This window comes from Lycorma delicatula, chromosome 12 (assembly GCF_047948215.1).
Source record: "Lycorma delicatula isolate Av1 chromosome 12, ASM4794821v1, whole genome shotgun sequence".
NCBI lineage: Eukaryota > Metazoa > Arthropoda > Insecta > Hemiptera > Fulgoridae > Lycorma > Lycorma delicatula.
In genome coordinates, this window is record NC_134466.1 from 21,004,894 (window position 1) to 21,032,829 (window position 27,936).

Below are 27,936 nucleotides of genomic sequence, written 5' to 3' on the forward strand. Positions count from 1 at the left end.
TTTAAATATTATTTGTTTTTGTTTATTGTTAATTCTAGTACGATTTTCGACGTATATTGATTGGGCATTCTGTAACCGGTTTCGAAGAACATTAATTGAAGACCGTTTATTTTAAGCAAGATATCTGTTCGTAGATGAAACTTCTTTCAACAGGAATGGTGTTCTAAATTATCACAACCAGCATATCTGCAGCGACGAGAAACCTCGTGGTACCTTTCAAAGTAGCCATCAGTAAAGGTTTTCCCTGAACATACGGGCAGGTATTTTTAAAGACTATCTTTTGAATCCTATCGTTCTACAAAATCGTTTAAATGGAGAAGAGTATCTTCCTCGTTTGACCGAAAATCTTCCACATTTGTTGGAAGACCCACCGCTACAATTAAGAGAAAAAATGTGGTTTCACCACGATGGAGCTCCAGCACGTTTCAATCAGTTGGTATCAGATTTCCTGCCTGAAACTTTCCATGAAAAATGGATAGGCCGCGAAGGGTGTATGTTTAATACTTGGTATGTTTTATTTTAGCAAATAACATAAATTTTGATAAAACTAATATTTACGGAGATATAACGGATTGAAAAATAAACATGGCCCCCGTTTTGTAATTTGCGAAGGTATTTAAGTCCTAATTTTTTGCTAATTTTAATACTTTATTACTAAGACGCTTGACTAAATATTATATATAATTTATATTTAAAAAAATAAATAAATAAACAAAGATTCTACCAATTTAAAAAAAAAGCAGTGTACAAATAATAATAATAATAATGAGGAGATTTTAATTCTATGCGAGTCCCTAATATTATTATGTTCTCTGCAGCAGAAACTGCTGCATGTTTTTATAAATTCTTATCTAGCAGAAACAACACTAAAGAAATATGCGACTTTTTTCTTTATCTTTCGGAACATGTTTTAGAATAAAAAACAGGTTTTAATAATTATGAAAAATTTTAAAAACAACATATTCAGGATTTTTTTAACGTTCAAAACATTTTTTTTTAATATAAAAAAATATTTTACGAAATTGACAAACACATTTGATTAATCTAACCTGCCAATTTATATAACTTTTATCTAGATTCTGAACAATCTGAGGATGTAACACACATAAAAAAATTTTATCGATCGGAACCCCAAAAAAGATTCGTTCTTCATTATATACAGAGTAATTACGTAATCTTTGTACTTAGACCCTGCTATTTGAATCTCGTGTATTTTGAACCGACGTGCAAAACATGTTAGATACCTGCCATCAAATAAAAATCGTTTCTAAAAACGATCTATGAAAAGTGACAAGAAAAAAGCTTTTCCCGTCGTCTTCTTCATTCAGCCAAACTTAATTCTGTACTTCGGTGTGCCATTCTTAGCCTACCAAAATGCAGAAAATATGTAGTCCTATAATCTCAACTGCATTCTTTTCTCCACTGAGGCTGGCTGCGTGTGAACATCGGTATTCTTAATTGAATAACTCTATTAGTGTTTCTAAAAACTCAGATTGTTTACATGCGTCACAGCCATAAGAAAGACTGCGATCGGTAATGAAAAGCAGCAAATAAACGAACTCCTTCTAACAAGAAGCAGTGCATTTATATACTTTGCATCTTCTCAGTAAAGGAAACAGCAAAAAAACATGTCTACAGTGTTTCTAAAATGGTGGGCTGGCGATACTTTTCGGATTCTACTTGTAAAATTAAACAAAAAATATCCTTACGAAAAATGGCAATTTTTCCTTCGTTCTCCCACTGTCCGCCATTTTGTTGTTTTTATATAAAAATTTATATTTCTAGTTCGAATGGAGGAATCATATTTAATATTTTGTTCGTCTTGGTAATAAATTGTTTAAATTTGCAAATCAGGACTTAAACACCTTCGAAAATTACAAAATGGCGGCCACGTTTATTTTTCAATCCGTTATATCTCCATAAATATTAGTTTACCAAAATGTATGCTATTACTAAAATATTAAGCCTTTTACTTTGAAAAAAATGACGTTTTATTTTTTTTAAATCGGTTAACAAATAGCCGAGTTGTGGCAGAAAATTGAAGTGAAATTTGAAGTGCTTCTGCTGAGAGGTCCAGTCAAATGAACACCTGATGTTTGACTGCCTTCTCTTGGGGGAGGGCAGATACCAGGCCACCCTGAAACTTAGTTGTCAAGGGGAAAATTGGCCACTCACAAGTGGCGAGTCCATCTGGCAAGAGCCGCATTGTCAGACCGTGTGGGAATTCGGGTAAAACAACGCTGAAAAGACCAATATTGCGATAACTCGAGACCTTTTAACAATAACATATTTTCCTTCCAGCATCATTAATTTTATAATTTTACCTTTTTGGCCCGCTGTAGCGGGGTTGGGCCATTAAGCGGCCTGGTTTTCTATAAGATTATAATTTATTTATATTTTTATTTTTTCATATATCTTTATTTACGGTATAAATACATTACGTCTGGGTTCGTTTTAAAAAATTAATTTTACAGCATACAACTGATGTCTTACAAGATAGCAAGTACAAAGATACTGTTTCTATGTAATAATTTTTAACAAAGGAAACTACATTCCTATTCCAACAAAAGCTTTGCAATAAACTTATATTACAAATAGTACGCTATAATTTATAAATATATACAGGATGTATCATGAAGTTCTTCCGGACTTTCATAAGCTAGTCTTCTCGTAAAAATAATGAAACAAATTCATGTAAACATATATCCTAAAACGCTTCATTTGTGAATTATGGATAGTGAAAAATCCTTTAAGATTTCAACTACTCCGGTGAAATAGGTCGTACTGAGATTTTTAGGAAGTTAATTAAGTGACAGAATTAGTGATTTTTTATGGTTTTTGAGAAATCTAGAGTGAAAACCAATAATACATGACCAATAAAAAACCCTGTTTTTTAGAGCATTTGACGAAAAATAACTTCGTTAAATGGATAATAAAAACAAAATTTACAGAGCGTTTAATTCTGCACAATTTTATGTAAGGTAAGTTGAATAAAACAAAGAAAAGTTTAAAAAAATCGAATTTTATTACACCTGCATAACTACAGTTGTCAGAAGAGTACTTATTTTATGTAAACAAAAACCAAATTGTAGAACCTTCAGTACCCTGCCCGGAAGACCAAAAAATAAATCGAATAATATCCACGTTGGTATAGTACCTTAGTTAGAAGTAATTATTCTTGTGTATAAATCTCTGGTTCAATATGCTAAAAAAATAGACATTGTTCGCTTTATATTTATATATGATCCTTTAATGTTTGAATGAATGATAGAAAAGATTATGTGTCGGTATACTTGACTATATAAGTGCTTAATTTGTCTATTAAATTGTTATGAAATATATATAATTTATTGTATGTATATATTAACATAATGAAGTGTGAAACTTGACTAGGGATATCTCTAAAGTAAAGACTGCTGGAAAATTTCTCTCCTTAAGGTTGGCGAACCTTAAGAAGATGATAGATATAAAGTGGAAGAAAATGTTAAAACCAAAGAAAGAATAAAAAGATTAAGAGAAGATGATAAAAATAAAGAGGAAGAAAACATTAGCAAGACCAAGGAAAGAATAAATTTTTTTTTTTTTTTTTTGTCTTCAGTCATTTGACTGGTTTGATGCAGCTCTCCAAGATTCCCTATCTAGTGCTAGTCGTTTCATTTCAGTATACCCTCTACATCCTACATCCCCAACAATTTGTTTTACATACTCCAAACGTGGCCTGCCTACACAATTTTTCCCTTCTACCTGTCCTTCCAATATTAAAGCGACTATTCCAGGATGCCTTAGTATGTGGCCTATAAGTCTGTCTCTTCTTTTAACTATATTCTTCCAAATGCTTCTTTCTTCATCTATTTGCCGCAATACCTCTTCATTTGTCACTTTATCCACCCATCTGATTTTTAACATTCTCCTATAGCACCACATTTCAAAAGCTTCTAATCTTTTCTTCTCAGATACTCCGATTGTCCAAGTTTCACTTCCATATAAAGCGACACTCCAAACATACACTTTCAAAAATCTTTTCCTGACATTTAAATTCATTTTTGATGTAAACAAATTATATTTCTTACTGAAGGCTCGTTTAGCTTGTGCTATTCGGCATTTTATATCGCTCCTGCTTCGTCCATCTTTAGTAATTTTACTTCCCAAATAACAAAATTCTTCTACCTCCATAATCTTTTCTCCTCCTATTTTCACATTCAGGGGTCCATCTTTGTTATTTCTACTACATTTCATTACTTTTGTTTTGTTCTTGTTTATTTTCATGCGATAGTTCTTGCGTAGGACTTCATCTATGCCATTCATTGTTTCTTCTAAATCCTTTTTACTCTCGGCTAGAATTACTATATCATCAGCAAATCGTAGCATCTTTATCTTTTCACCTTGTACTGTTACTCCGAATCTAAATTGTTCTTTAATATCATTAACTGCTAGTTCCATGTAAAGATTAAAAAGTAACGGAGATAGGGAACATCCTTGTCGGACTCCCTTTCTTATTAGGGCTTCTTTCTTATGTTCTTCAATTGTTATTGTTGCTGTTTGGTTCCTGTACATGTTAGCAATTGTTCTTCTATCTCTGTATTTGAACCCTAATTTTTTTAAAATGCTGAACATTTTATTCCAATCTACGTTATCGAAAGCCTTTTCTAGGTCTATAAACGCCAAGTATGTTGGTTTGTTTTTCTTTAATCTTCCTTCTACTATTAATCTGAGGCCTAAAATTGCTTCCCTTGTCCCTATACTTTTCCTGAAACCAAATTGGTCTTCTCCTAACACTTCTTCCACTCTCCTCTCAATTCTTCTGTATAAAATTCTAGTTAAGATTTTTGATGCATGACTAGTTAAACTAATTGTTCTGTATTCTTCACATTTATCTGCCCCTGCTTTCTTTGGTATCATAACTATAACACTTTTTTTGAAGTCTGACGGAAATTCCCCTTTTTCATAAATATTACACACCAGTTTGTATAATCTATCAATCGCTTCCTCACCTGCACTGCGCAGTAATTCTACAGGTATTCCGTCTATTCCAGGAGCCTTTCTGCCATTTAAATCTTTTAATGCTCTCTTAAATTCAGATCTCAGTATTGTTTCTCCCATTTCATCCTCCTCAACTTCCTCTTCTTCCTCTATAACACCATTTTCTAATTCATTTCCTCCGTATAACTCTTCAATATATTCCACCCATCTATCGACTTTAAATTTCGTATTATATATTGGTGTACCATCTTTGTTTAACACATTATTAGATTTTAATTTATGTACCCCAAAATTTTCCTTAACTTTCCTGTATGCTCCGTCAATTTTACCAATGTTCATTTCTCTTTCCACTTCTGAACACTTTTCTTTAATCCACTCTTCTTTCGCCAGTTTGCATTTCCTATTTATAGCATTTCTTAATTGCCGATAGTTCCTTTTACTTTCTTCATCATTAGCATTCTTATATTTTCTACATTCATCCATCAGCTGCAATATATCGTCTGAAACCCAAGGTTTTCTACCAGTTCTCTTTATTCCGCCTAAGTTTGCTTCAGCTGATTTAAGAATTTCCTTTTTAACATTCTCCCATTCTTCTTCTACATTTTCTACCATATCTTTTTTACTCAGACCTCTTGCGATGTCCTCCTCAAAAATCTTCTTTACCTCCTCTTCCTCAAGCTTCTCTAAATTCCACCGATTCATCTGACAACTTTTCTTCAGGTTTTTAAACCCCAATCTACATTTCATTATCACCAAATTATGGTCGCTATCAATGTCTGCTCCAGGGTAAGTTTTGCAGTCAACGAGTTGATTTCTAAATCTTTGCTTAACCATGATATAATCTATCTGATACCTTCCAGTATCGCCTGGCTTTTTCCAAGTGTATATTCTTCTATTATGATTTTTAAATTGGGTGTTGGCAATTACTAAATTATACTTCGTGCAAAATTCTATAAGTCGGTCCCCTCTTTCATTCCTTTTGCCCAGCCCATATTCACCCACTATATTTCCTTCCTTGCCTTTTCCAATGCTTGCATTCCAATCTCCAACTATTATTAAATTTTCATCTCCCTTTACGTGTTTAATTGCTTCATCAATCTCTTCGTATACACACTCTACCTCATCATCATCATGGGCGCTTGTAGGCATATAAACGTTAACAATCGTTGTCGGTTTAGGTTTTGATTTTATCCTTATTACAATGATTCTATCGCTATGCGTTTTGAAATACTCCACTCTCCTCCCTATCTTCTTGTTCATCACGAAACCTACTCCTGCCTGCCCATTATTTGACGCTGAGTTAATTACTCTAAAATCACCTGACCAAAAGTCGCCTTCCTCTTCCCACCGAACCTCACTAATTCCTACTATATCCACATTCACCCTATCCATTTCCCTTTTTAAATTTTCTAGCCTACCAACCTTTTTTAAGCTTCTAACATTCCACGCTCCGACTCGTAGAATGTTATTTTTTAATTTTCTGGTGACCCCTTCCTTAGTAGTCCCCACCCGGAGATCCGAACGGGGGACTATTTTACCTCCGGAATATTTTACCAAGGAAGGCGCCTCCATTGTTGCTATGTGAAAATGCAGAGAGCCACATTTTCTTGGAAAAAAAGCAGCTGTAGTTTTCCATTGCTTTCAGCTGCGCAGTACTCAGAGGACTGAGTGATGTTGATACGGCCGTTTAAGTCATTGTGACTCACGCCCCTAACAACTACTGAAAGAGCTGCTGCCCTCTTTCAGGAATCATTCCTTAGTCTGGCTCTCAACAGATACCTCTCCGATATGGTTGCACCTTCGGTCCAGCTACTCTGTATCCCTGAGCACTCAAGCCCCCTCACCAACGGCAAGGTCTCATGATTCATAGAGGAGGGAAAGAATAAAAAGACCAGGATATTTGTAATTGTAGATAATTTGCATAATGTGGATGTATGTGGTGCTTCCAATGCACGGTGAAGTATTCTCGTTGGTGATCGACACTAAATCTCAAACCAAAGGGTTAGGTGATAAATGGCGTTGCTGCAAATAGGTTGCATGATATTTTGAAGTAGCTGCAAACAGCCTAAGCAGTTAATTGAAATTTTTTTTTTGTAACTGGATTCACGTAAAGACATGAATGGATATATAATAAAACAGTGTCCTAGTGATAATGATTCTGAATTAGAAGTTGATATAAATTATGAATTATATTTTTGTCACAATGGAAATTGAAACCATTGTGAGAAAACACTTGAGCAGTTATACACTTTACCTATTATGAATCTTTTAAAGGTTGCGATAAATGACTGCAGTCAAGTCAGATACTAAATCCATATGAATAGTGTTGGTAGAAGACATATAAAGAGTGAGAGCCTTACTCAAGGTTTTAGATCTCTGCCTTTCTTTCTTTCTTTTCCTGTGTAGCCTCCGGTAACTACCGTTTAGATAATTCTTCAGAGGATGAATGAGGATGATATGTATGAGTGTAAATGAACTGTAGTCTTGTACATTCTCAGTTCAACCGTTCCTGAGATGTGTGGTTAATTGAAACCCAACCACCAAAGAACACCGGTATCCACGATCTAGTATTCAAATCCGTGTAAAAATAAATGGCTTTACTAGGACTTGAACGCTGTAACTCTCGACTTCCAAATCAGCTGATTTGGGAAGACGCGTTAACCACTAGACCAACCCGGTGGGTTTTTAGATCTCTGCCTGCCTTGATGAATCATAATTAAGCTGTCATGGTCTACTGCACACGAAGAGAATGTTCGGTAAGGGAATCACTATAAAAGGTGGTAGCTGACCAAGTTGTTGAACCTGGGTTCTAGACCTCTGCCTGCCATGAATAATTACAATTGGACAGATTTAATTATGCTTCTAGTTATGAATGAAAAATAATCGACAGTCTCATTATTGTCAATACCTAGTAAACTTTCCAGAATCACTAAAATACCAACCATTCAGTTTAATTTCAAACACAACAGAATCATGTTGCAATTTATAGTGAAGTATAATAATATTTATAAAAACAGATTATAGTAACAGTTTTATTATAAAACATACTATCTCTGGACCGTTAAAGATTCTTTGTTTCTTTTTGGCAATTTAATTGTTTACCACCAATCGCTAACTCTAATCTAAAGTCTACAATTATCTAACGTCTTATTAATATAGTCAACGAATCTTTAACATGATCACTATCATTCTTGTTTTTGTATTTTTTGATGTTGTATAAGTTTTAGAAGCACTGAAAGAATTGATAGTCAGGTAGTTGATGAAAATTGGGAAAGCTATTAGGGGATTATCAATTTGTAGACAAGTCTAGACTGAACTGTAAAGACGTATAATGTGATGCTATTTGAAAAAATAATCCTTTTTTTATGTTATTTACAGATGTCAATGACATTTTAATGAACAAACAAACAACTGGTGCAAGCTTTCTTGAATATTTCTAATAATCCTGAATTATTATAAAACAGTATTGTCTTGTAATAAATGATACAATTATATTAAGAAATCCTTTGATAACATTTATTGCAATAGGATGGCTTTCAACGTATCATAATTGCCAATAACAGTAAGTATTATAGCATTAAGAAATTGTTTATGTTCATTAGACTGCAACTGGACATCATCAGTTATATAAATGATAACTTTCATTCAAATCACAAATAGATTTTATTACCAGATCAGCATTATAATTATTCAGACCCATTTCTAGTTTTAATGATTTTTTATCATTAATTGTTCACCTTATTGTTAATTCATTTTAACTGTTTTCCTTTGCTTATATTGAAGCTCCAAAAAATGTTTTTCCTTTATTGTTATCTAAAAAAATAAGCAGACCTATATTGATTCTCTTGCTTTTCATATCATTCATAAATATTTCATAGTCAGAAATTTTAACTAAAATTTAAAGCAGATAAAAAATTATTTTCTTTAATGTTTATATTGTTCTTCATAATCGGTTGAAAATTATGTGGATTCAAACAAAATGGTAAATCCATAAAAGACCTTACATTATTGCAAAATATATAAGATAATATTTTATCAGAAAAAAGTTTTGTAAATTTAATAAAATAGATTTTTGTTTTGTGTTCTCAACAAAAAAAAATGTAATTTATATTTTCTTGTTAATGGATAGAAAACATTTAAAATCTCCTTAATTCTTTAAACCAATGGAATTTGATAAAGTCATTTCAGCCACCTTTGCCATGTTCTGATAATATCAAATAAATGATTGTGCTCAGTGCCCAAATTAGACTATTTACTGTGCATATATACAAATCAATGAATCAACATTAACATATTTAGACATCTTTGTAAATCTTGATCAAAATGTTTAAATTCTAAACTATTCTCTTTATTTAAACCATATTTTTAATTCTGAAATAGGCGTAGGATAATAATATGAAATATTTGAAGGAAATAAACTTGTCTGAAGAAAACTTATTTCCAAATAATATCTGATTATTAGGTATTAAGTCTCTTCTCAATATCCTGGTTTTAGTTTAATGCGATCTCTTTTCTGTTTCATGTAATAAGTTACTATTTGTTTGTTTTGAGTCACTCTTCAGTTTGATTATAACAAGAAATATCTGTTTCTGGATTACAATGTCTGACATGATAATAAATATGATGGCATAAATTACTACTGTAGAAAGGACAATTAATTAAAAATATCCCTTTGATGGCCCTCTATTGTTATAAACTAGTTTATTAATATTATTTCCACAATACCTGAAAAACATGTGGATAAAATAGTTGAAATAATGTTAAGTTTTACAGTATCCTTCTTCACTTATTTCACAATTAAGTTAAAGTTAATAGAAAGTACTTCTCTATATAGCAATTGTTCTTTAATGATAATAATATTAATAAAGATAAATTAAATATACTTAAAATGATATAATAATATGAATTGTTGCAAACCCAATTCCAGTGTTGAATAATGTCGGTATCTCTGTATTTCCAATAATTCCTTTCTCTGTTATTAATCATAAATTAAATTACTGGATTCTAGTACCTTCAACATCTGTGGTCGAAGGACCAAAAATATGTCGAATGAAAACCATCTTGGTGCCATATCTTGGTTAGGTATATTTATACTGTGCATTAATTTTGCCGGTTCATATTTTGTAGTAAATAAAGTACATTGTTCAGTTATGTTTATAGGATATATTTTCATAAGTGATAATGATCATTATATATTAACATATTTATGATTTAATTTGTTTTAGTATTACAATGTTGCAAAAATATATACTCGTATAATTTACTGTATATACCTGTTTACTTTATGAATACTTAATTTTGACTGAAAAGTATTAGAATTAGATATATTGTAACACACACAAATGAGTCTTTGAATGATGGGTAGAGATTGCCAGAATCTAGTGTGGAGCCGGCTTGTATAATGTATATGGAGCCGAGTGAATCGCCAGGAGCTGTGTGAATCATAAGGAGCCGAGGGAATTGTCAGGAGCTGTGTGAATGGTACGGAGTTGCGTCTGAACAACTATCTTTTATTTTTGACATCTTCATCGTTTTCAGTTTAATGTTATTTTTGTATAGATTAAATTCTCTACAAAATTTTATATAATTATTTATTAACTGGCAATTTAATCAAGCTATTTTATGTAAAATAAAGTTTTTGTTTTACATTATAGGAAAGGATCACATTTACTCCTTAATTTAAGTTCAAATGGTTTCATTTTACCCTTTAATCTGAAATCAAGGTGAAATTTTTATACCACGAAAACGAAGTGGTCTCGGAACTATATATATATATATTATGTTTTTCCTATATTTTCACTTTTAGAACGTGCCTTGCAAAATTATTTTTTTCGTGTAATACAAATACTTTTTAATTTTATTTATTTGTATAAAAACAACGAGTTAAAACTAATTAGATAGTTAAACGTGTTAGTACAATTTTGTTTTTACGTAAACGTTTGGTGGAAAACATTTAAGATATGTTTTCTTCTTTTTTTTTGTATTTCAAAAATGCTTAAGTCATCGTAAACAACTTATTTTACATTGTAGAATAAATTAGATTACTTTACCAAACAAAATATTTAAAAGAATATTCTTTTAAATTTTAAACTGTCAGAAAATAATTTTAATTTCAAATAAGACAAGTATTTTTCATATTAATGAAATAAAAATTACGCTTAGTTTAAAAACGCATTTAAAAATAATAAAATGGATAATGTTTATTACCTTTATTTTAATAAATAATAAATCAATTTCTCAAACATGGTTATCGCTGATATCTTCTTATATAAATAAAATGTAAATTTTCCTTTGTTCAAAATCTTAAATATCCGAACGTTCTTTACCGATTGCTTTGAAATTTTGACACGACGTTGTATTCAAATATACACGTGTTTTTATATGCCTACCATTTATATAACTAAAATGTCACACCTGTGATAGGTAAAAACATTCTTTTTTTGAAAAACAGGGCTATCTGTTGGACGTAAAAGCAACACACGCTACACTAAATATTTAACGATTCCATTTCAATGTTTCCGATATGTGTGTCCGCTATAGACTAAAAAATTACTGGACCGATTTAGGTGCGGGGATAAAGGTAGAAGGGGAAAAACGGAAAAGGGAAAGAGGGAAGAAGGGGGAAAATGGAAAAAAGAAAAAAGGGAAAAAAAGAAATGGAAAGGGGACAGGGAAATAAGGAAAAGAGAAATGGGAGAAGGAAAGGAAAATGAGGAGGAAAGTGGGAAAATGGAAACGGAATATGGTAAAATGAAAATGGGGAAAATGGAGAAAGGATAAAACCGAAAAAGGGAAAGGTTAAATTTTGTGTTCCGTAATGTTCATTTTGTTATTGTTTTATCAAACGTTCAATTGTGTTCATTTTTATATTCATATATATATATATATATATATATATATATATATATATATATAAACTCAAATTTAGCAATAGTGAAGCATTGCCGGGTCTGCTAGTATTTAATAAATTACTAAAAATTATTAAAAAATGAAAATTATAAATATTTTAACGTTTTAATATTTTATTTGCGCACGGAATTAAGGATAATTTTCTGTATATTTTTACTAATCCAAAAGTTGGTTAATAATTTAGGTAAATGTTTAAATTTGAAATCTTTTTCGTAGTTGTGTTTTACGTTTTCTGATATACATTTCAGTTTACTTTTATTTTATTTATATTTTAGAAAAGGATTTGTGAACTAAGAAAATACAATCAATTTCTAGTGACAGATTTCTGAAAAAGCTATAACCAAAATGCATTTATATATTTAAAAAAAAAATGAAATACTGAATATTTAAGCCGTACAAGATAATCAAACTAGTATTGGTTTTTGAATTAATGAAGTTGAGCGTAGTAAATTATGTAGTACATCTTTTTATCGGAAAATCTATTATAATTAATGAACACAATAATTACTTATTACGTATAAGAAAACTTGGGTGTTTCTTTAAAGACTGCCCAAAAAGGAGTGTAATGTATTTAGGGTGTATGTATATACGATTATTTTATCGTAGCAGCTTAACGGCCGAACCAATTTAGTTGTATAACCCCGCGTTGGAATTCTTACGTTACGGGAGTGTTATAGGCTACATAAATATGTACATTTAATGTAACTAAAAGGTCACAAAAAATCACGTATACGATTCTAAATGGATAATCGATAGTACTTTCAGTATCGATTTATTTGTGTCGAAAATAGTTGTGTTTTAAGATCTGCTACGACGTTCGATGAATGAATTACGGTACTAAAATTTATTAATTTATCTAATAATTATTATTACTATTGTTATTTATTATTTATAAACATTTAAGAAAAAAATAAGTCAAATGATTTTTAAAGGGCAGTATTTCCATCAAGTAAGCTAAATATTAACTAATATTCTCCTTTTATTAATAAAATTAATAAATATTAATATGTAAATAAAAATACAAATATAAAATATAAATGAAAATAATCTACGCTTAGAAATTAAATAAAATAATCTGTAAATTAATTGATAATGGAATGCTTCTAGCGGGAGAGATAATAATGTCTCAAACAAAATCAGGAAAGATAACCATTTATTTTCATATATATATATATTTTACTTGTACACGCGAGTGGTAATGATTTCTCATTTGTAAGCTCTAACGCATGTTTATGAATAAATTGTTTAATATTCGCTAGAAAAAAGTATTAATTGTTCTAAAATATACATCTTTTCTAATACTAGAAAATAGCTGTTATAATATTAATTTAATTTATAATTAACACATTAAAAAAGGTCTGTTAAAATTAATGAATGTAGATTCATAATTAAATCTGCATTTTAAAGAATAAGATATATAGGAATAGCATTAACAAATTCACTATATATCTAAATAATTCTATATATGTACACAATTATGTTGTAGTATATTATTCAGTTGTATTGTACATTTCAAATAATTAAATATAATTTCATTAGCCACACATATCCGAACTTGTACTTTAAGTTGAAGTTTTGCTGGTTAGAAGAGGCTTGTAATTGCTTTTGAATCTTTGAATTGGCAGAAATGCAAACTACATGAGAATTCTCATCTTAGAAGTATATAAATATGATTTCTTCGGTATTGTGATCTGTTCAAATATATTAAGTTTATAAAACACACACATACACACACACGCGCACGCACACACACACACAATAAGCAGAATTTCAAGATTATTGATTGATTTTTAAAATTCCATATTAATTCCAAATTAATTTTCTTTACCCTTTATATATTCATCTACTGATGAAATCAATTTATATTTGGATTATTTAAATATATGATAGTGTCCGATATGTTCGTGTGTTAACTACGTATCCAGACTATCTAAGATGTGAATTAAGTCTAAACTCAGACAGTGTTAAAAACCATCTTCTGGAATTTTGTTTAAAATCAGACGACAAATGCCAGGTAAAAATCATCTTACAGTATTTAGAAAAATACCGCTTAGCTTACGCTCAGCTCACTAAAGTTTCTCATTTAATATGTACGGTTTTTATTTTACACACACAGTAAATTTTACAATAAATATTTCGATTGCAATATTTGGTTTTCAGAATAATATTCTGAACATTATTTTTATTTTCTGGTCGAGTATTTTTATAGTAATTACGATGCTTTTCGTACTACAAAAACTGGTTACTAGTGTAAGTATATAATTTATTTCTATATCTATTTTTCCCTAATCTCTACTTATATTTAATATATAATGAATCGCTGTCAAAATACTGAATTTTATGTAACGTAGGACCTTTTAAAATTCACTTTACACGTTGCCGATTATTATTAAATCACCATATCTAAGACGTTAAGATGAATATAGTTTTGTTTTTTTATAATGTGTGGTGTTAATAAATTTTATAATTTTAAAAAAAAATCTATTACTTTAGAGATTTTATAACGTTTTTAATACTTCGCTATCGGTTTATTTATATTCACACTCAATTATTTAAACGAAATTATTTATACTAAACCTATTTGTTTAACAAGTGCGTTTAACTAAATGAATGATAATATATATTAAGGCAGCTGTAGAAATAAACAATTTTTAATATTATTTAATTCAAACGTACTTCCCTACCGAGCGGAAAGTTTTACAAGTGGTTATGATACAGAAATCGGGTAAATCTCTTCAGTATGTATCCTTATGCAGGTCAATAAACCTGTTGCCTAGTTTGTCGAAGGTTATTTCTTCAGAGGATGTGGCCTATTTTGGAGCAGAGTCACGTTATTCAAGATCACACGTTCAGTTTCCGTAGTGGGCGCTTCACTATTGAGCAAACGCACAGACTTGTTAACGTCATCAGCAGAAGCTTAGAGGAAAAGAAATTCGGCAGCCTTCTTAAATGTCCAGCGGGCCTTTGCCAAGGTCTGGCTGCCTGGACTTTTATACAAGTTGTAAAAAAAATTCCTTAAACTTATTATCTTGTTCTTCGCAGCTAGCTGATTGACGTATCTCCAAAGTAAAATATTTTGACACTAAGTTGGGGGTTCCGCAGGCTCACGTTTGAGAGCTGTCTATACTGTGTCTTCACTGCCGATCTTCCGGTTGAGAATGGAATCACTGTCGCTTTTTTTACCGATGATGCAGCTATTCTGGCTGTCGATGACAACCCAACTGTGGCCTCAACTAATCAACAATCCGAATTAAATCTAATTAACCGTGGCTGGGTACATGGAAGATAAGGGTTAATCAAGGTATGTCTATCCATGTGACGTTCACAATGAGAAGAGGAGACTGCCCACGGGTCCACCTTTATGGCATTTTAATTCCGCATAGTATAAGTGTAAGGTAGCTGGGTCTTTACCTGGACGTCGTTTGACGTGGAAGGTTCATTTGAGTGAGAAGAGAAAGCTACTTAACATGAATTTCAAGGAAATATACTGATTTCTGGGCAGGAGGTCTGAGTTATCTTCGTCTAATTATCTACTTTTATACTCAGGAATTTTGAAACTAATATGTAAATATGGCGTCCACCTATGGGGTACGGCAAGCTAATCAAATGTTGCAATCGTTCAGCGGTTTCAAAACAAAATTAGCGAAGTGAATAGCTGAGGCGCCGTGGTTTGCTAAAAACAGTGAAAGCCTTAAATATTTGGGTGTACGGTACGTCAAGTAAGAAATACAACGTTTCAGTCTGAAAAAGAACTTCGGCTAAATGACCCCTTTAATCACTTGTCCGTAAACCTCCTAGAAAACGGTGAGAATTTGAGGGCTAAAAGAACCTTATTAAGTCTATCACTCTCCATAAAAAAGGATGGTGCATGGATTTATTGTTATGTGCTCGTTTTTCTATTTTAGCTGCTATTAACGCAGAGCGGACCAATGATGGTCGAGCGCTTCTACGCTAGATCGCAGCACATTTAGTCTTATTAAAAGTACGTTTTACGAAAGCTTTTTATAAAATATTACTATTTTAAATATTAAGCTAATTATTTTGAATTTTTTGTCTGTATTATTGCTATAATTTTAAAAATAATGTTTATTACACATTACAATATATTTCAAAATAATTAGCTTAATATTTGATGTATATTTAAATGGAACTGTATTTTCTATGAAAGCATTAGTTTTAGTACATTAGATTTAATAGTGCATAACAGAAAGAAAAGACTGAAGATATAACTAAAAACCCCGTTTTTTGTCCGTAACGTTCGTATCAAGAAGCATAATGCGTTAGTTTGTTTGTTGTACGTGCTCACTTTTTTATTTTGAATGAAGCGCTTCTTGGCAAAATGCAGCAATGTAACGTATTGCATTTACTATTTTCTTGCTACGTTAGTACGCTAAATTTTATTTTATATAAGCAGTACGTTGTTTAGATTAACTTCTTCTTTTTTTTTTTTGTCTTCAGTCATTTGACTGGTTTGATGCAGCTCTCCAAGATTCCCTATCTAGTGCTAGTCGTTTCATTTCAGTATACCCTCTACATCCTACATCCCCAACAATTTGTTTTACATACTCCAAACGTGGCCTGCCTACACAATTTTTCCCTTCTACCTGTCCTTCCAATATTAAAGCGACTATTCCAGGATGCCTTAGTATGTGGCCTATAAGTCTGTCTCTTCTTTTAACTATATTTTTCCAAATGCTTCTTTCTTCATCTATTTGCCGCAATACCTCTTCATTTGTCACTTTATCCACCCATCTGATTTTTAACATTCTCCTATAGCACCACATTTCAAAAGCTTCTAATCTTTTCTTCTCAGATACTCCGATCGTCCAAGTTTCACTTCCATATAAAGCGACACTCCAAACATACACTTTCAAAAATCTTTTCCTGACGTTTAAATTAATTTTTGATGTAAACAAATTATATTTCTTACTGAAGGCTCGTTTAGCTTGTGCTATTCGGCATTTTATATCGCTCCTGCTTCGACCATCTTTAGTAATTTTACTTCCCAAATAACAAAATTCTTCTAGATTAACTTATTATTTCATTACATTTTGTTGAAAAAAGTTCATTGTATACATGAGTTTTTTGAAATTTTATAAAAATTAATAGTATAAAATAAATGTTGATGTAAATAACGTTCTGCTTATAGTACACAATACATTTTATTACACAACTGTTAGTTCAGTTTTTCCTCATTATTTTGCTTCAATTTGATTTTTTTATTATTTAATAAAAACATTATTTACGAACCATATAAAATGAAAGGTACTGCGCCAGCATTTGCCTAAATGCATCAAGACAAACCGTGATAAAACCTTGAGAAGAACAGCACTATAAAATACTTAATCCTTCCTATATTATAAAATGGTAAGAAAAAATGCTGAAAACATGAAAACTGCAATAATTCGAGACCTAATTGATCTACTGGGACAGGCAATGACTTAAAACACTAGGATAATCAAGTCATACCTAATGAGGTCTCACCCAAAATTTTTCCTCAACTCTGAGTTGATATGTGAGCGAACATTGGTTCTCCCTTTATGCTAAGAAAAACGCTGAAATACTCCCAAAGAACATTTTGTTTATAAAATGCTTCATTGGTTTATTGGAAAAAATGAATTTGAAATTTATTTGTAGTCCAGGTCGTATATGTTTTAAAATGGTCATATTTGGACTTTTTCTATTAATGCCTGCGGATTATCATCAGAAATGATTATTTCGTTATGCGCCAGTTGAAAAGATGTGCTTAAATTTTTATTAAACAAAATTTTTTAAATTGGAAAAATATCCATTCTTTTTCTCCTATTTCCCTGGATAACTTAATAACTGTTCATTTTAAAGAAAAGATCGTGAGAAGAAAAAGTTTTGTTTTACATTTTACAGAAATATCAACGACTGCAAATCGAAAAATACGTTGTTATTATTAATGCAAAAATAGCAAAAAAAATAATGCAATAACAAACGTAAATGTGGTCATATATACCACAAATTCTTTATCGCAGAATATGACTATTAAATATAGTTTTCATTGTTCAGAACATAGCAAGTTCATCAGAAAAAGGATTTTTATATTTTTTGTTAATATTTAAAATTGTTACGTATGATTTTCTAGTTATCGAACTCGGTATATTTTATTGGAATGCCTTTATTTTTTCTAATGACCTTATATTTTCGTTTTTCAGACAATGTCAGCCTTTAATTCTCTTTTTATGTACTTTCTTTAAAAGATTTTCACATTAAAATATGTTTCGTTTATTCGAAAATAAAGGGAAATCATATTTCTAACAGGTCTTGAATAAATTAAAATCTCTGAGAATAGTAGAGTTCGTGTTTTTCTCGTTCGTTGTTTTCCAATCGTTTTCTTTTATTATTATGAAATAAGTACGTAACCGGAAATTATCAACAAACGTAAAACTTTTTAATAGATCTTAAAAGTACAATTAATTTCTTAATAATAAAAAAAATACTTTTAAAAGAGTTTATTATAATTTTCATTAATGAATTCCGAAACGCATACAGATCACATTAAACCAGACGCAAGACCTGCCGAATTAAAAGTTGATTGATTAAATTTTGTAATTCAATATCATTACAAGTCGTTTTAATATTTATATCCTAACGAAAAGTCTTTTAATTTTCTTTTTATTTTTCTAGTTTTTTTAATTACAAATCGATACTAATGTTTATAACGTTTATTCTATCATTTTATATTGAAGAAAATAAATTGTAAGGGATATTTTCAAAGAGAAAAGTAGGATTTTGTTTAAGAAATTGGATATGATAGATTTATTTATTTATTGGACAAAATTAAAAACAAAAATATAAAAATGGATATAAAAAGGTAGTACAAAAATCTGACAGATTTAATATACGTAGAAGACAGACTTATGACCTTCTGTGATGATATACTGTCAAACGTATTTAATTCATTTATAATTTTATTCGGATTTTAACTCCTGTATACTGGTTACAACTGGCCGACTGTAAATATGTTTTGGCAATTTTTATAGACATAGAGGCAGCATTTCCTTCCTTGTGTTGGAGTTCTGTCCTCTATGAGTTGGAACGCCGCAATGTTTCCGTAGCCCTGCAGGCCGTAGTACGTGACAACTTGTCTTATCGCTCGGCTCTGTTTAAGGATGCGCACATAGTTCTGGAAAAGTACATCACCAGGGGAAGCCCGCACGGCTCCGTTCTCGGTCCCTTGCTGTGGAACCTGGTATTCGACGGATTTTTGGGACTGACATTCCCGGAAGGGATCACGGCCCAGGCTTTCGCCGATAACTGTCTCCTTTTAGTTTGTGGTAATTCACGACCGCAACTAGAAGACCGGGCGCAAGCGGCCTTGTCAACCGCAGAGGGCTGGATGGACATTCAAAATTTAAAGATTTCTGTGCTCAAGACGAAGTTTATGCTTCTCAAGGATGCAGACAAATTATCATACAGTCGTAACCCGGTATTAAGTATAAAGACTGTGTAATCAGCCGAGTTCGAGTTCATAAGTGCCTAGGTGTTTTGTTTGATGAGAAGTTGCTGTTTAGCAACCACATTAAGCAAATAGCGGCGGACGCCGTCTCTGTGTTGCACAAGCTTAGATGTTCGAAAGGATTACGGGCTGTCAGGCCGTCATTTGTACATGCTGTACCGAGGTGTCTTCGAAAGTATGACCTCTTACGCGGCATCCGTTTGGGCGCATAGGTCGGAAAGAAATCGAGCACTTATTCAAAATTTAAGGAGTGCATAGGCTTAGTTGTATACACTGGTGTTATTAAAACAATCTCCTACGAAGCTACCACTGTATTGGGAAAGGCTCTCCCAATCGATTTAGTGGTGAAAGTTCGAGTGGCCATGTGGAAATTGCGAAGAGGCAGGAAGGCCGAGGTATTTGGGATGCGGTTTCAAGCCGGGCCTGTACAGAAGTGGAACAGTGATGTCAATGCACCAGTTCTAAATTGCGAATAGTTACCCATCTCCCGCCTGCGGAGAAGGCTTTAAAGCCTTGTGATGGAAGCGTGGCAGCAACAATAGCACGCCACGACTAAGGGAAGGTCCTAGTATAGATTTATACAGAATCTGGGGGGATGGTATGCCTCGCCTTCGTTTTTAAGGGCAACGGGATCTCGAGTGCTCTCCAATCATGTAAATTTAAACCAATATTTGTTTCGGTTCTACCTGGCAGTTGATGAGCTGTGCGTCTGCGGGGAGGTCCAGTCGAACGAACACATGATGTTCGACTGCCCAGCTCTTGGAGGAGCCAGAACTCAGGCCACCCTGGGAACTTAGAAGTCAAGGGAAAAACTGGCCACTCACAAGCGGAGAGTCAATGTGGCAAGAGCCGCATTGTCGGACCGTGTGGGAGTTCCTTGATGCGGTTGCTTTGTTCGACCGACATCAGTAGTTTGCTTAAGGTAAAAGACTCCTACTGCGCTGCTGTAGGAAGCTAACCGAGAAATATGGCTGGCTACCAGCCAGATTAAGGCTCCAAGCGCTTTAATGGTGGACAAGTACTTGCTGGCATTCAGCGGCCTAGACGTGCCAGCTAATTGCTGTATTTGACGAGATAAATTTAATTATTGATAATCATATACGTTTTAGTAGTTGACGGGGTTCGCCTACTCATTTTAGTGATATATGACAATTGGGCGGTGGGACAAGCAAGCGAGTGGTATATGGTACCACGCTTATTCCGCTGACGCTTTTAGGTTAGCTCTAGGAGCTATTTAGGACACTGGTCGCTAAACTGTTTCGAGGCTTAGTAGCCGTTTGTGGCACAGATATTCGGTCTTATGCTTTAGGGCGACCGAATCGGGTGGTTGCTAGAGAAATGCCAAGCAAACCAAATACTAGTTACAAATGTAAATTTCGACCTTGGGTTGCAAAATATTAAATTTTTATTATTGAATTATTTGGTGAATAATCAAAAATTAAAAAGAAACAATCATACGCGAAAAACAAAGATAAAAGGAAATTAAACTAAAAAAATCCAAAAATAATACGATTCTAAATACAGTTTTCAATTAATATTAAATATTCATATGTTTCAGCAAATCTATTACACATACACATATGTAATAATGCCCTTTTAAGTTACATATACACATTTTTAAAAGTACATAACATTTTATTTCACTTATTACTTCGGAATTTTTTTGTTAATTTTTTTTTTGTTATTATTTAATAATTATTTATTGTAATTTTTTTTTTACAATCAGGGGTTCATAATTATTAATAAATCACCATATTTTAATTTTAAAAAAAGTTTAAAAAAAAGGAGACGAAGTCTGATTCGAGGGGATGTGCCTCTCCCGTGTCTTTTTTTTTGTCCTCAGTCATTTGACTGGTTTGATGCAGCTCTCCAAGATTCCCTATCTAGTGCTAGTCGTTTCATTTCAGTATACCCTCTACATCCTACATCCCTAAACATTTGTTTTACATATTCCAAACGTGGCCTGCCTACACAATTTTTTCCTTCTACCTGTCCTTCCAATATTAAAGCGACTATTCCAGGATGGCTTAATATGTGGCCTATAAGTCTGTCTCTTCTTTTAACTATATTTTTCCAAATGCTTCTTTCTTCATCTATTTGTCGCAATACCTCTTCCTTTGTCACTTTATCCACCCGTCTGATTTTTAACATTCTCCTATAGCACCGCATTTCAAAAGCTTCTAATCTTTTCTTCTCAGATACTCCGATCGTCCAAGTTTCACTTCCATATAAAGCGAGACTCCAAACATACACTTTCAAAAATCTTTTCCTGACATTTAAATTAATTTTTGATGTAAACAAATTATATTTCTTACTGAAGGCTCGTTTCGCTTGTGCTATTCGGCATTTTATATCGCTCCTGCTTCGTCCATCTTTAGTAATTCTACTTCCCAAATAACAAAATTCTTCTACCTCCATAATCTTTTCTCCTCCTATTTTCACATTCAGTGGTCCATCTTTGTTATTTCTACTACATTTCATTACTTTTGTTTTCTTCTTGTTTATTTTCATGCGATAGTTCTTGCGTAGGACTTCATCTATGCCGTTCATTGTTTCTTCTAAATCCTTTTTACTCTCGGCTAGAATTACTATATCATCAGCAAATCGTAGCATCTTTATCTTTTCACCTTGTACTGTTACTCCGAATCTAAATTGTTCTTTAACATCATTAACTGCTAGATCCATGTAAAGATTAAAAAGTAACGGTGATAGGGAACATCCTTGTCAGACTCCCTTTCTTATTACGGCTTCTTTCTTATGTTCTTCAATTATTACTGTTGCTGTTTGGTTCCTGTACATGTTAGCAATTGTTCTTCTATCTCTGTATTTGAACCCTAACTTTCTTAAAATGCTGAACATTTTATTCCAGTCTACGTTATCGAATGCCTTTTCTAGGTCTATAAACGCCAAGTATGTCGGTTTGTTTTTCTTTAATCTTCCTTCTACTATTAATCTGAGGCCTAAAATTGCTTCCCTTGTCCCTATACTTTTCCTGAAACCAAATCGGTCTTCTCCTAACACTTCTTCCACTCTCCTCTCAATTCTTCTGTATAGAATTCTAGTTAAGATTTTTGATGCATGACTACTTATACTAATTCTTCTGTATTCTTCATATTTATCTGCCCCTGCTTTCTTTGGTATCATGACTATAACACTCTTTTTGAAGTCTCCCGTGCCTAAGATCCAAATATTTCATCAAAATTTAATTTGGTTATAACTCTGGAACCAATGAAAATAAGTACCACTTATATAGTTGAAAAGCTTTCAATGAGGGCTTATTACTGCAGTTAAGAATAAGTGCAAAATCCAATTTTTTTTTGGATTTTGGGCTTTTTTGGGCACTTTTGATTCAGTCGATTACAATCAAAAGGGAAGGTGCACAACTAGATGTTACAACAGTCCTAAAACCAAAATTTCAACGTACAACGACAATTCATTTTTGAGTTATGCAAGATACATACGTACGTACAGACATCACGCCGAAACTAGTCAAAATAGATTCAGGGATGGTCAATGAGGAAATAATTGTATGGTCGTGCTTTAGTTACTTATAATTATTGCACCCTATCCTAGAATTTTTTAAAACTCAATTGCAGTTCTACTAATGACTATATATATATTACTATTTATAGACGCAGAGATTACTTCTTGCTGACCATGATTAAAAAATACCGGATTAGAGCTATCAAATTAACTGAATTTCTTTCGTTTCAGAACAAGTTAATACTGGAAACATTGTTTGAATTTTCTGAAAGAGATTTGGACACCAGCTTATAATATCAGGTAACTGAAAAATACGTCTGTAACAATTTTTTAAATAATTTTTTACATTAGAAAAAAGTTATTATTAATACATTTTTTATTTTAATTTATAGCTGCATCAATTAAATTCATTAGCGACTTATCAGTGAAATGTAACTGTACCGGTAAATGTGTAATCTCGAACAACATTAGGCCGACAATTCTGGAGACGTGTGGTTAATTGAAACCTAACCACCAAAAATACCGGTATCCACGATGTAGTATTCAAATCCGAATAAAAGCAACTTCCTTTATGGGAAGAATAGTATGAAACAGTCAACTGTTTTAAGAATAGGGGTTTGAGGGAGACCCTCATTGTTGCTTATTTGATCTACCATTGGCATTTGGCATAAGAAATAAAAGTTGTTTTCAATCACAGCTAAACATTAGCAAAAATGGACTGTGATGAAGCTTTTTTGTTATCGGGTGATTAGCCGTATTATTGAATATAAATTCCAGTTGAGATGCAGTTAATAATCTGGAAAAGTCTCAGAAAAACCCATCAAAAGAAATGAAAAACTGAGTAGTTTAAAGGAGAATAAGAAGAAGTAAAGAAGGGGCATTTCTTATCTCCAAAATTGTTTAATCTTCAAGTGCATGATCAAATTGCTCTACAAGTAGATAGTAAAATTAACAAAACAGGAAAAAAGTACAAGTTTCCATACTTCATAGTGCTTTTAAGAAATTAAGTCCAGGTTATTTAATGAATAATTACAAAATTAGATATTAACAGAATGCAGCCTGAAAACAAATATTACAAAAATAAAGTTAATGAGAAGAAGCTGTAATAAGACAATTAATGACTGCAGATAAAAAAAGAAAAATTAAGTAAGTAAAACAGTACAAATATTTATTTTTTACACATTCAAAATATTCTAGATGAATCTAAATTTAAAAACAAAATAAAAACAAGAATATCAATGGTTAAAGAAGTATTTAGTTCAGAGAAATATATGATTTCACAGAAATATGTTTATCAATAAATTGGAGAAAGAAAAATTATTACTTGAAGTTAAGTGTAGTTAGACTTGATAAAGTATAATAATGAGTTCTGTTTTTGGAGTGAAATTTTGTTCATATGTATAGAAACATAAACATATATATATATATATATATATATATACGCGCCGCGCGCGTTTGTAAACCACAAGATGGTAGCAATGTTTGTTTGTTCTCCACTGTGTATTAGATTTCAGCTACCACTTGTATAATGAAGATGAACAGTAAGGCAAAGAAAAGTAAGAATGTTGGATGTATTATAATGTTAAATAAAGGAGATTAATTAAAATTAATGGGGTAAACAAATTAAAATTTGGAAAAGGTCTATTTCTTCAGAAGATAATAAAAGACTTAAAAATGAGTACAATATGAATAAATGTGAATGAATGAAATGAGTATAAATTACAAAATGAGAATTACAATATTATAGTAGTTTAGAGTATTATTACACTTAATTTAATATGTATATGTATATATATTAAGACTATAATAATATTAAGGCTATATATAATATATATTATAGTTTAACCTTTGGTTGACCGATGGTACTTCCAAGTACGTTCATATTATACTATAAAATATTTATATTATGTTGGCAGTATCAGTTTTAAAATTACAGTTGAGAAGTAGCGCGTAGTTAACCTTTATTTACTATTGTGGTTTTTGTTCGAGTATTATACGATAACTTTTGAAAATGTGCTTGTAACTCTTGTTTACTTTATTCAAAAAGATATTAATAATCTTTACAGATACAACCAGTTATTATTACTCAAGTAGTATTTATTAATTTTTTTTAAACCTGTTGTGGACTCAGAAGTACCGTCGATCAGTCGAGAGGCTAAGTTGCACTTTATTGTTGGTTGGTTATAGGTTAGACGGTTGTAAGTTAGTACTATTGTATTTGTGACTAAATTTGTGTGATTTCATTTACTTTTTCAATATGTGCGATTATTCTAATATTATTTAAAATGATAGTGAATTAATTGATACGATGAACACCAGTTTTCCTCTGGACAACGAACAGTTTACCAATATTGGAGATTATGATTAAGATTATATTGATACTAACAGCGTAAACTAACATATTTGTGAAGGTAGGCCTAGTGTTTCTGTTTTTGATATAGTTTAGAGCGACTGCAAGTTATGAAGATGAAAATTTAATTTCTAATGATAACCTATAGTCTAGCCATTGTTTTGCTTGGCATTTCTCCCGCCACCACCCCATTCGGTCGCCCTAAGATATAAGACCTAATGTCTGTGCCACAAACGGCAACTAAGCCTCGAATAGTTTAGCGACCAATATTCTAACATATCTCCAAGAGCTTACCTAACAGCATGAGTGGATTAAGCATGGTGCCATACACCATTTGCTTACATGTCCCAAACGCTCACTTGTCATGTATTTGCTAAAATGGGTAAGTGTACCCCGTCAGCTACTTAAAATATATATGATATCCATAATAAAATTTATTTTGTCTAGGCAGGAATTCGCAGCCATGCCTAGGTCGCTGAATGCCAGCAAATACTTGTCCACCATTTTATAGCACTTGGAGCCATAGTAATTGGCTGGTGATCAGCCATACCCAGGGTAAGCTTCCCATGGCAATACGAGTCTTTCCCTTAAGCAAACTATGGATGCCGGTTGAACAAAGCAACTGCATCTAGGAACTCCTACATGGTCCCACAATGCGGCATGCGGCTCTCACCGCTTATGAGTGACCAATTTTCCCCTTGTCCTCTAAGTTTCAGGGTAGCCTGATCTCTGGTCGCTGCAAGAGCAGGGCAGTCGAACATCAGGTGTTCATTTGACCGCCACATAGACGCACAGCTCATCAGCTGCCAGGAGGAACCGAAACAGATATTGGTTCTTAACCATCTTCTAGCCATAGACAAAATGATGAAAATCGACCTAATAACTTTACTGAGACTTATAAAAAAACTATTGAAGGATGAGTTCCATATCAGCACCTCAAAAAATTAGATTGTAACAAAGAGGTGGTACATTTATGTTAGCCACATAAATGTCATCTAGTTAAAACGATTTTCTACTATTAATTAAAAGAATCATTTTTATATTAATTCTTTACAGGTAGAGATCATTTTATCCATCAGATATTCATTAATCCACCAGTATTCAAGGCTGATGGATTCTTTGCAATTGGGAAAGCCTGATATACCAGTAAGTAAAAAACATTTTCACAAAGAGAATGTTTTGTTGACCTGGCTTGTTTGTATGGATCATATTAAATGGGCTCATGAATAGGATCCTTTATGTTTTATTTTTGCTAGAGATATTTTAAACCAAAATATGTATTAATTAATGTATAAATTAGACACTTTCTGAGTAAAAATAAATTAATAGTATTCATTGTTTCCAGCAGAAAAGGATACACTAATAAATTGTTTTGAACTACCTATCCGTCTTTCTTCTGATTAAGATATTCACATCAACAGATCTTATTGTTACTGGTGATATTTTTTCTGAGATGTTCAGTTTAAAGCTAGATAAATCTTTGATGAACAAAAAACTTATGAATGTATGGCCGAATACCAGCTGCATTTTTGAGGACTTGGTATATTATTTGCAATGGCATATTTGGGTCAGTAAAGAATGAAATTGGAAACCACTTTCTTGGTAATCTTGCCATGGTATGCTTGTTATTATTAAAAATAGTTAAGTTACTGCCATGAGTAACTTGTGACTAATGTCCAATTGCATCCAACTATATGTTTATGACACCTTAAAAACTATGGTATAAATTGTTGTACAATATCACTTTTCAAAAGGAAAAGTGTTCTCTTTTACAATTATTTTCTATCAGTATAATATGCTTCTTACTTTTCTCAAAAATTTTTGGACATCAGATTTCATCGCTATGGAACACATGAAATCATAGTTGTATCAATAGTAGTTGATCACTTGAAAATATCTTAATGGTGACCCAAATTTATTCTATTATATTAATATTTGGAGAACTTACTGTTCAATTCAGTTGAACAAATTTCATCAACTATGATAAACTTCAGAAGCAAATGCCCATTACATGGCTGTAGAATATTGTTTAAATAAAATCCACATGTTAAAATCTGAGAAATAAATACAATGAATTCGATGTACTCCCCTAAGAATATTCCATCTTCTAATGTGAAAGTGGTCTCTATCAAAATAGTTTTCTACAAACTACATCACGTTGCTTTTAATTGGGTCATCTAGATTCTTGAATTCTTCAATCTGAATAATGAAGGGTAAATTTTATACCATTTGTGAAAATTCATCATATAGATAGCAGATTTATTTTTATGATGCTTCCTGTGTATTGTCTTCTGAGATCATCCTTTATTTTTGTTTATTTAAATAATATCTGGAAATTTTACAGGTTAGTATTACTTTACTATATCATCTTTTACGTATTTTTTTATGCAAAGATGTAACTAAGAGGTGTTAATTTTTTGTGTATTAATGACATAAATACATGTCATAAAACATAAATACATGAGATAAATTAAAAATCTGATCATCTGTAAGATTAAAGTTATAAAAATAATAAAAAAATACTTAAAATTTTACAGATGCTATTTGGTTGCCTGCAGTTGAAAACCAAGTACATAGTGACAGTGACAGCTTAGTTAAGCAATAATGCCCTTTAGGTAATATATGTTTATATTTACTTCCTGTTGTTTGTAGTGTTGATGAACTATCCTGAATAACAAAGCACAAGATCCGAAATTGTCAAGTTGAAGTGAAAGAGTTTTTGTTGAAG

General features: G+C 31.9%; 1 protein-coding gene across 5 annotated transcripts in view; it reads left to right on the forward strand.

Annotated features, from left to right (window-relative positions):
* The first annotated feature begins 13,382 nt into the window (after positions 1-13,382).
* LOC142333236 (uncharacterized) overlaps positions 13,383-27,936 on the forward strand; it is a 60,256-nt gene continuing 45,702 nt past the window's right edge. For 2 of the 5 annotated variants that reach the window (XR_012758562.1, XR_012758563.1), the window contains exons 1-3: positions 13,383-13,903; positions 23,090-23,158; positions 26,265-26,354. The gene's annotated coding sequence lies outside the window, so the exon portion shown is untranslated. Of the gene's footprint in view, positions 14,140-23,089; positions 23,159-24,790; positions 25,270-26,264; positions 26,355-26,553; positions 26,776-27,936 lie in introns of those variants that run through there. The other 3 variants (XM_075380221.1, XM_075380222.1, XM_075380220.1) reach the window with 3 other exon arrangements.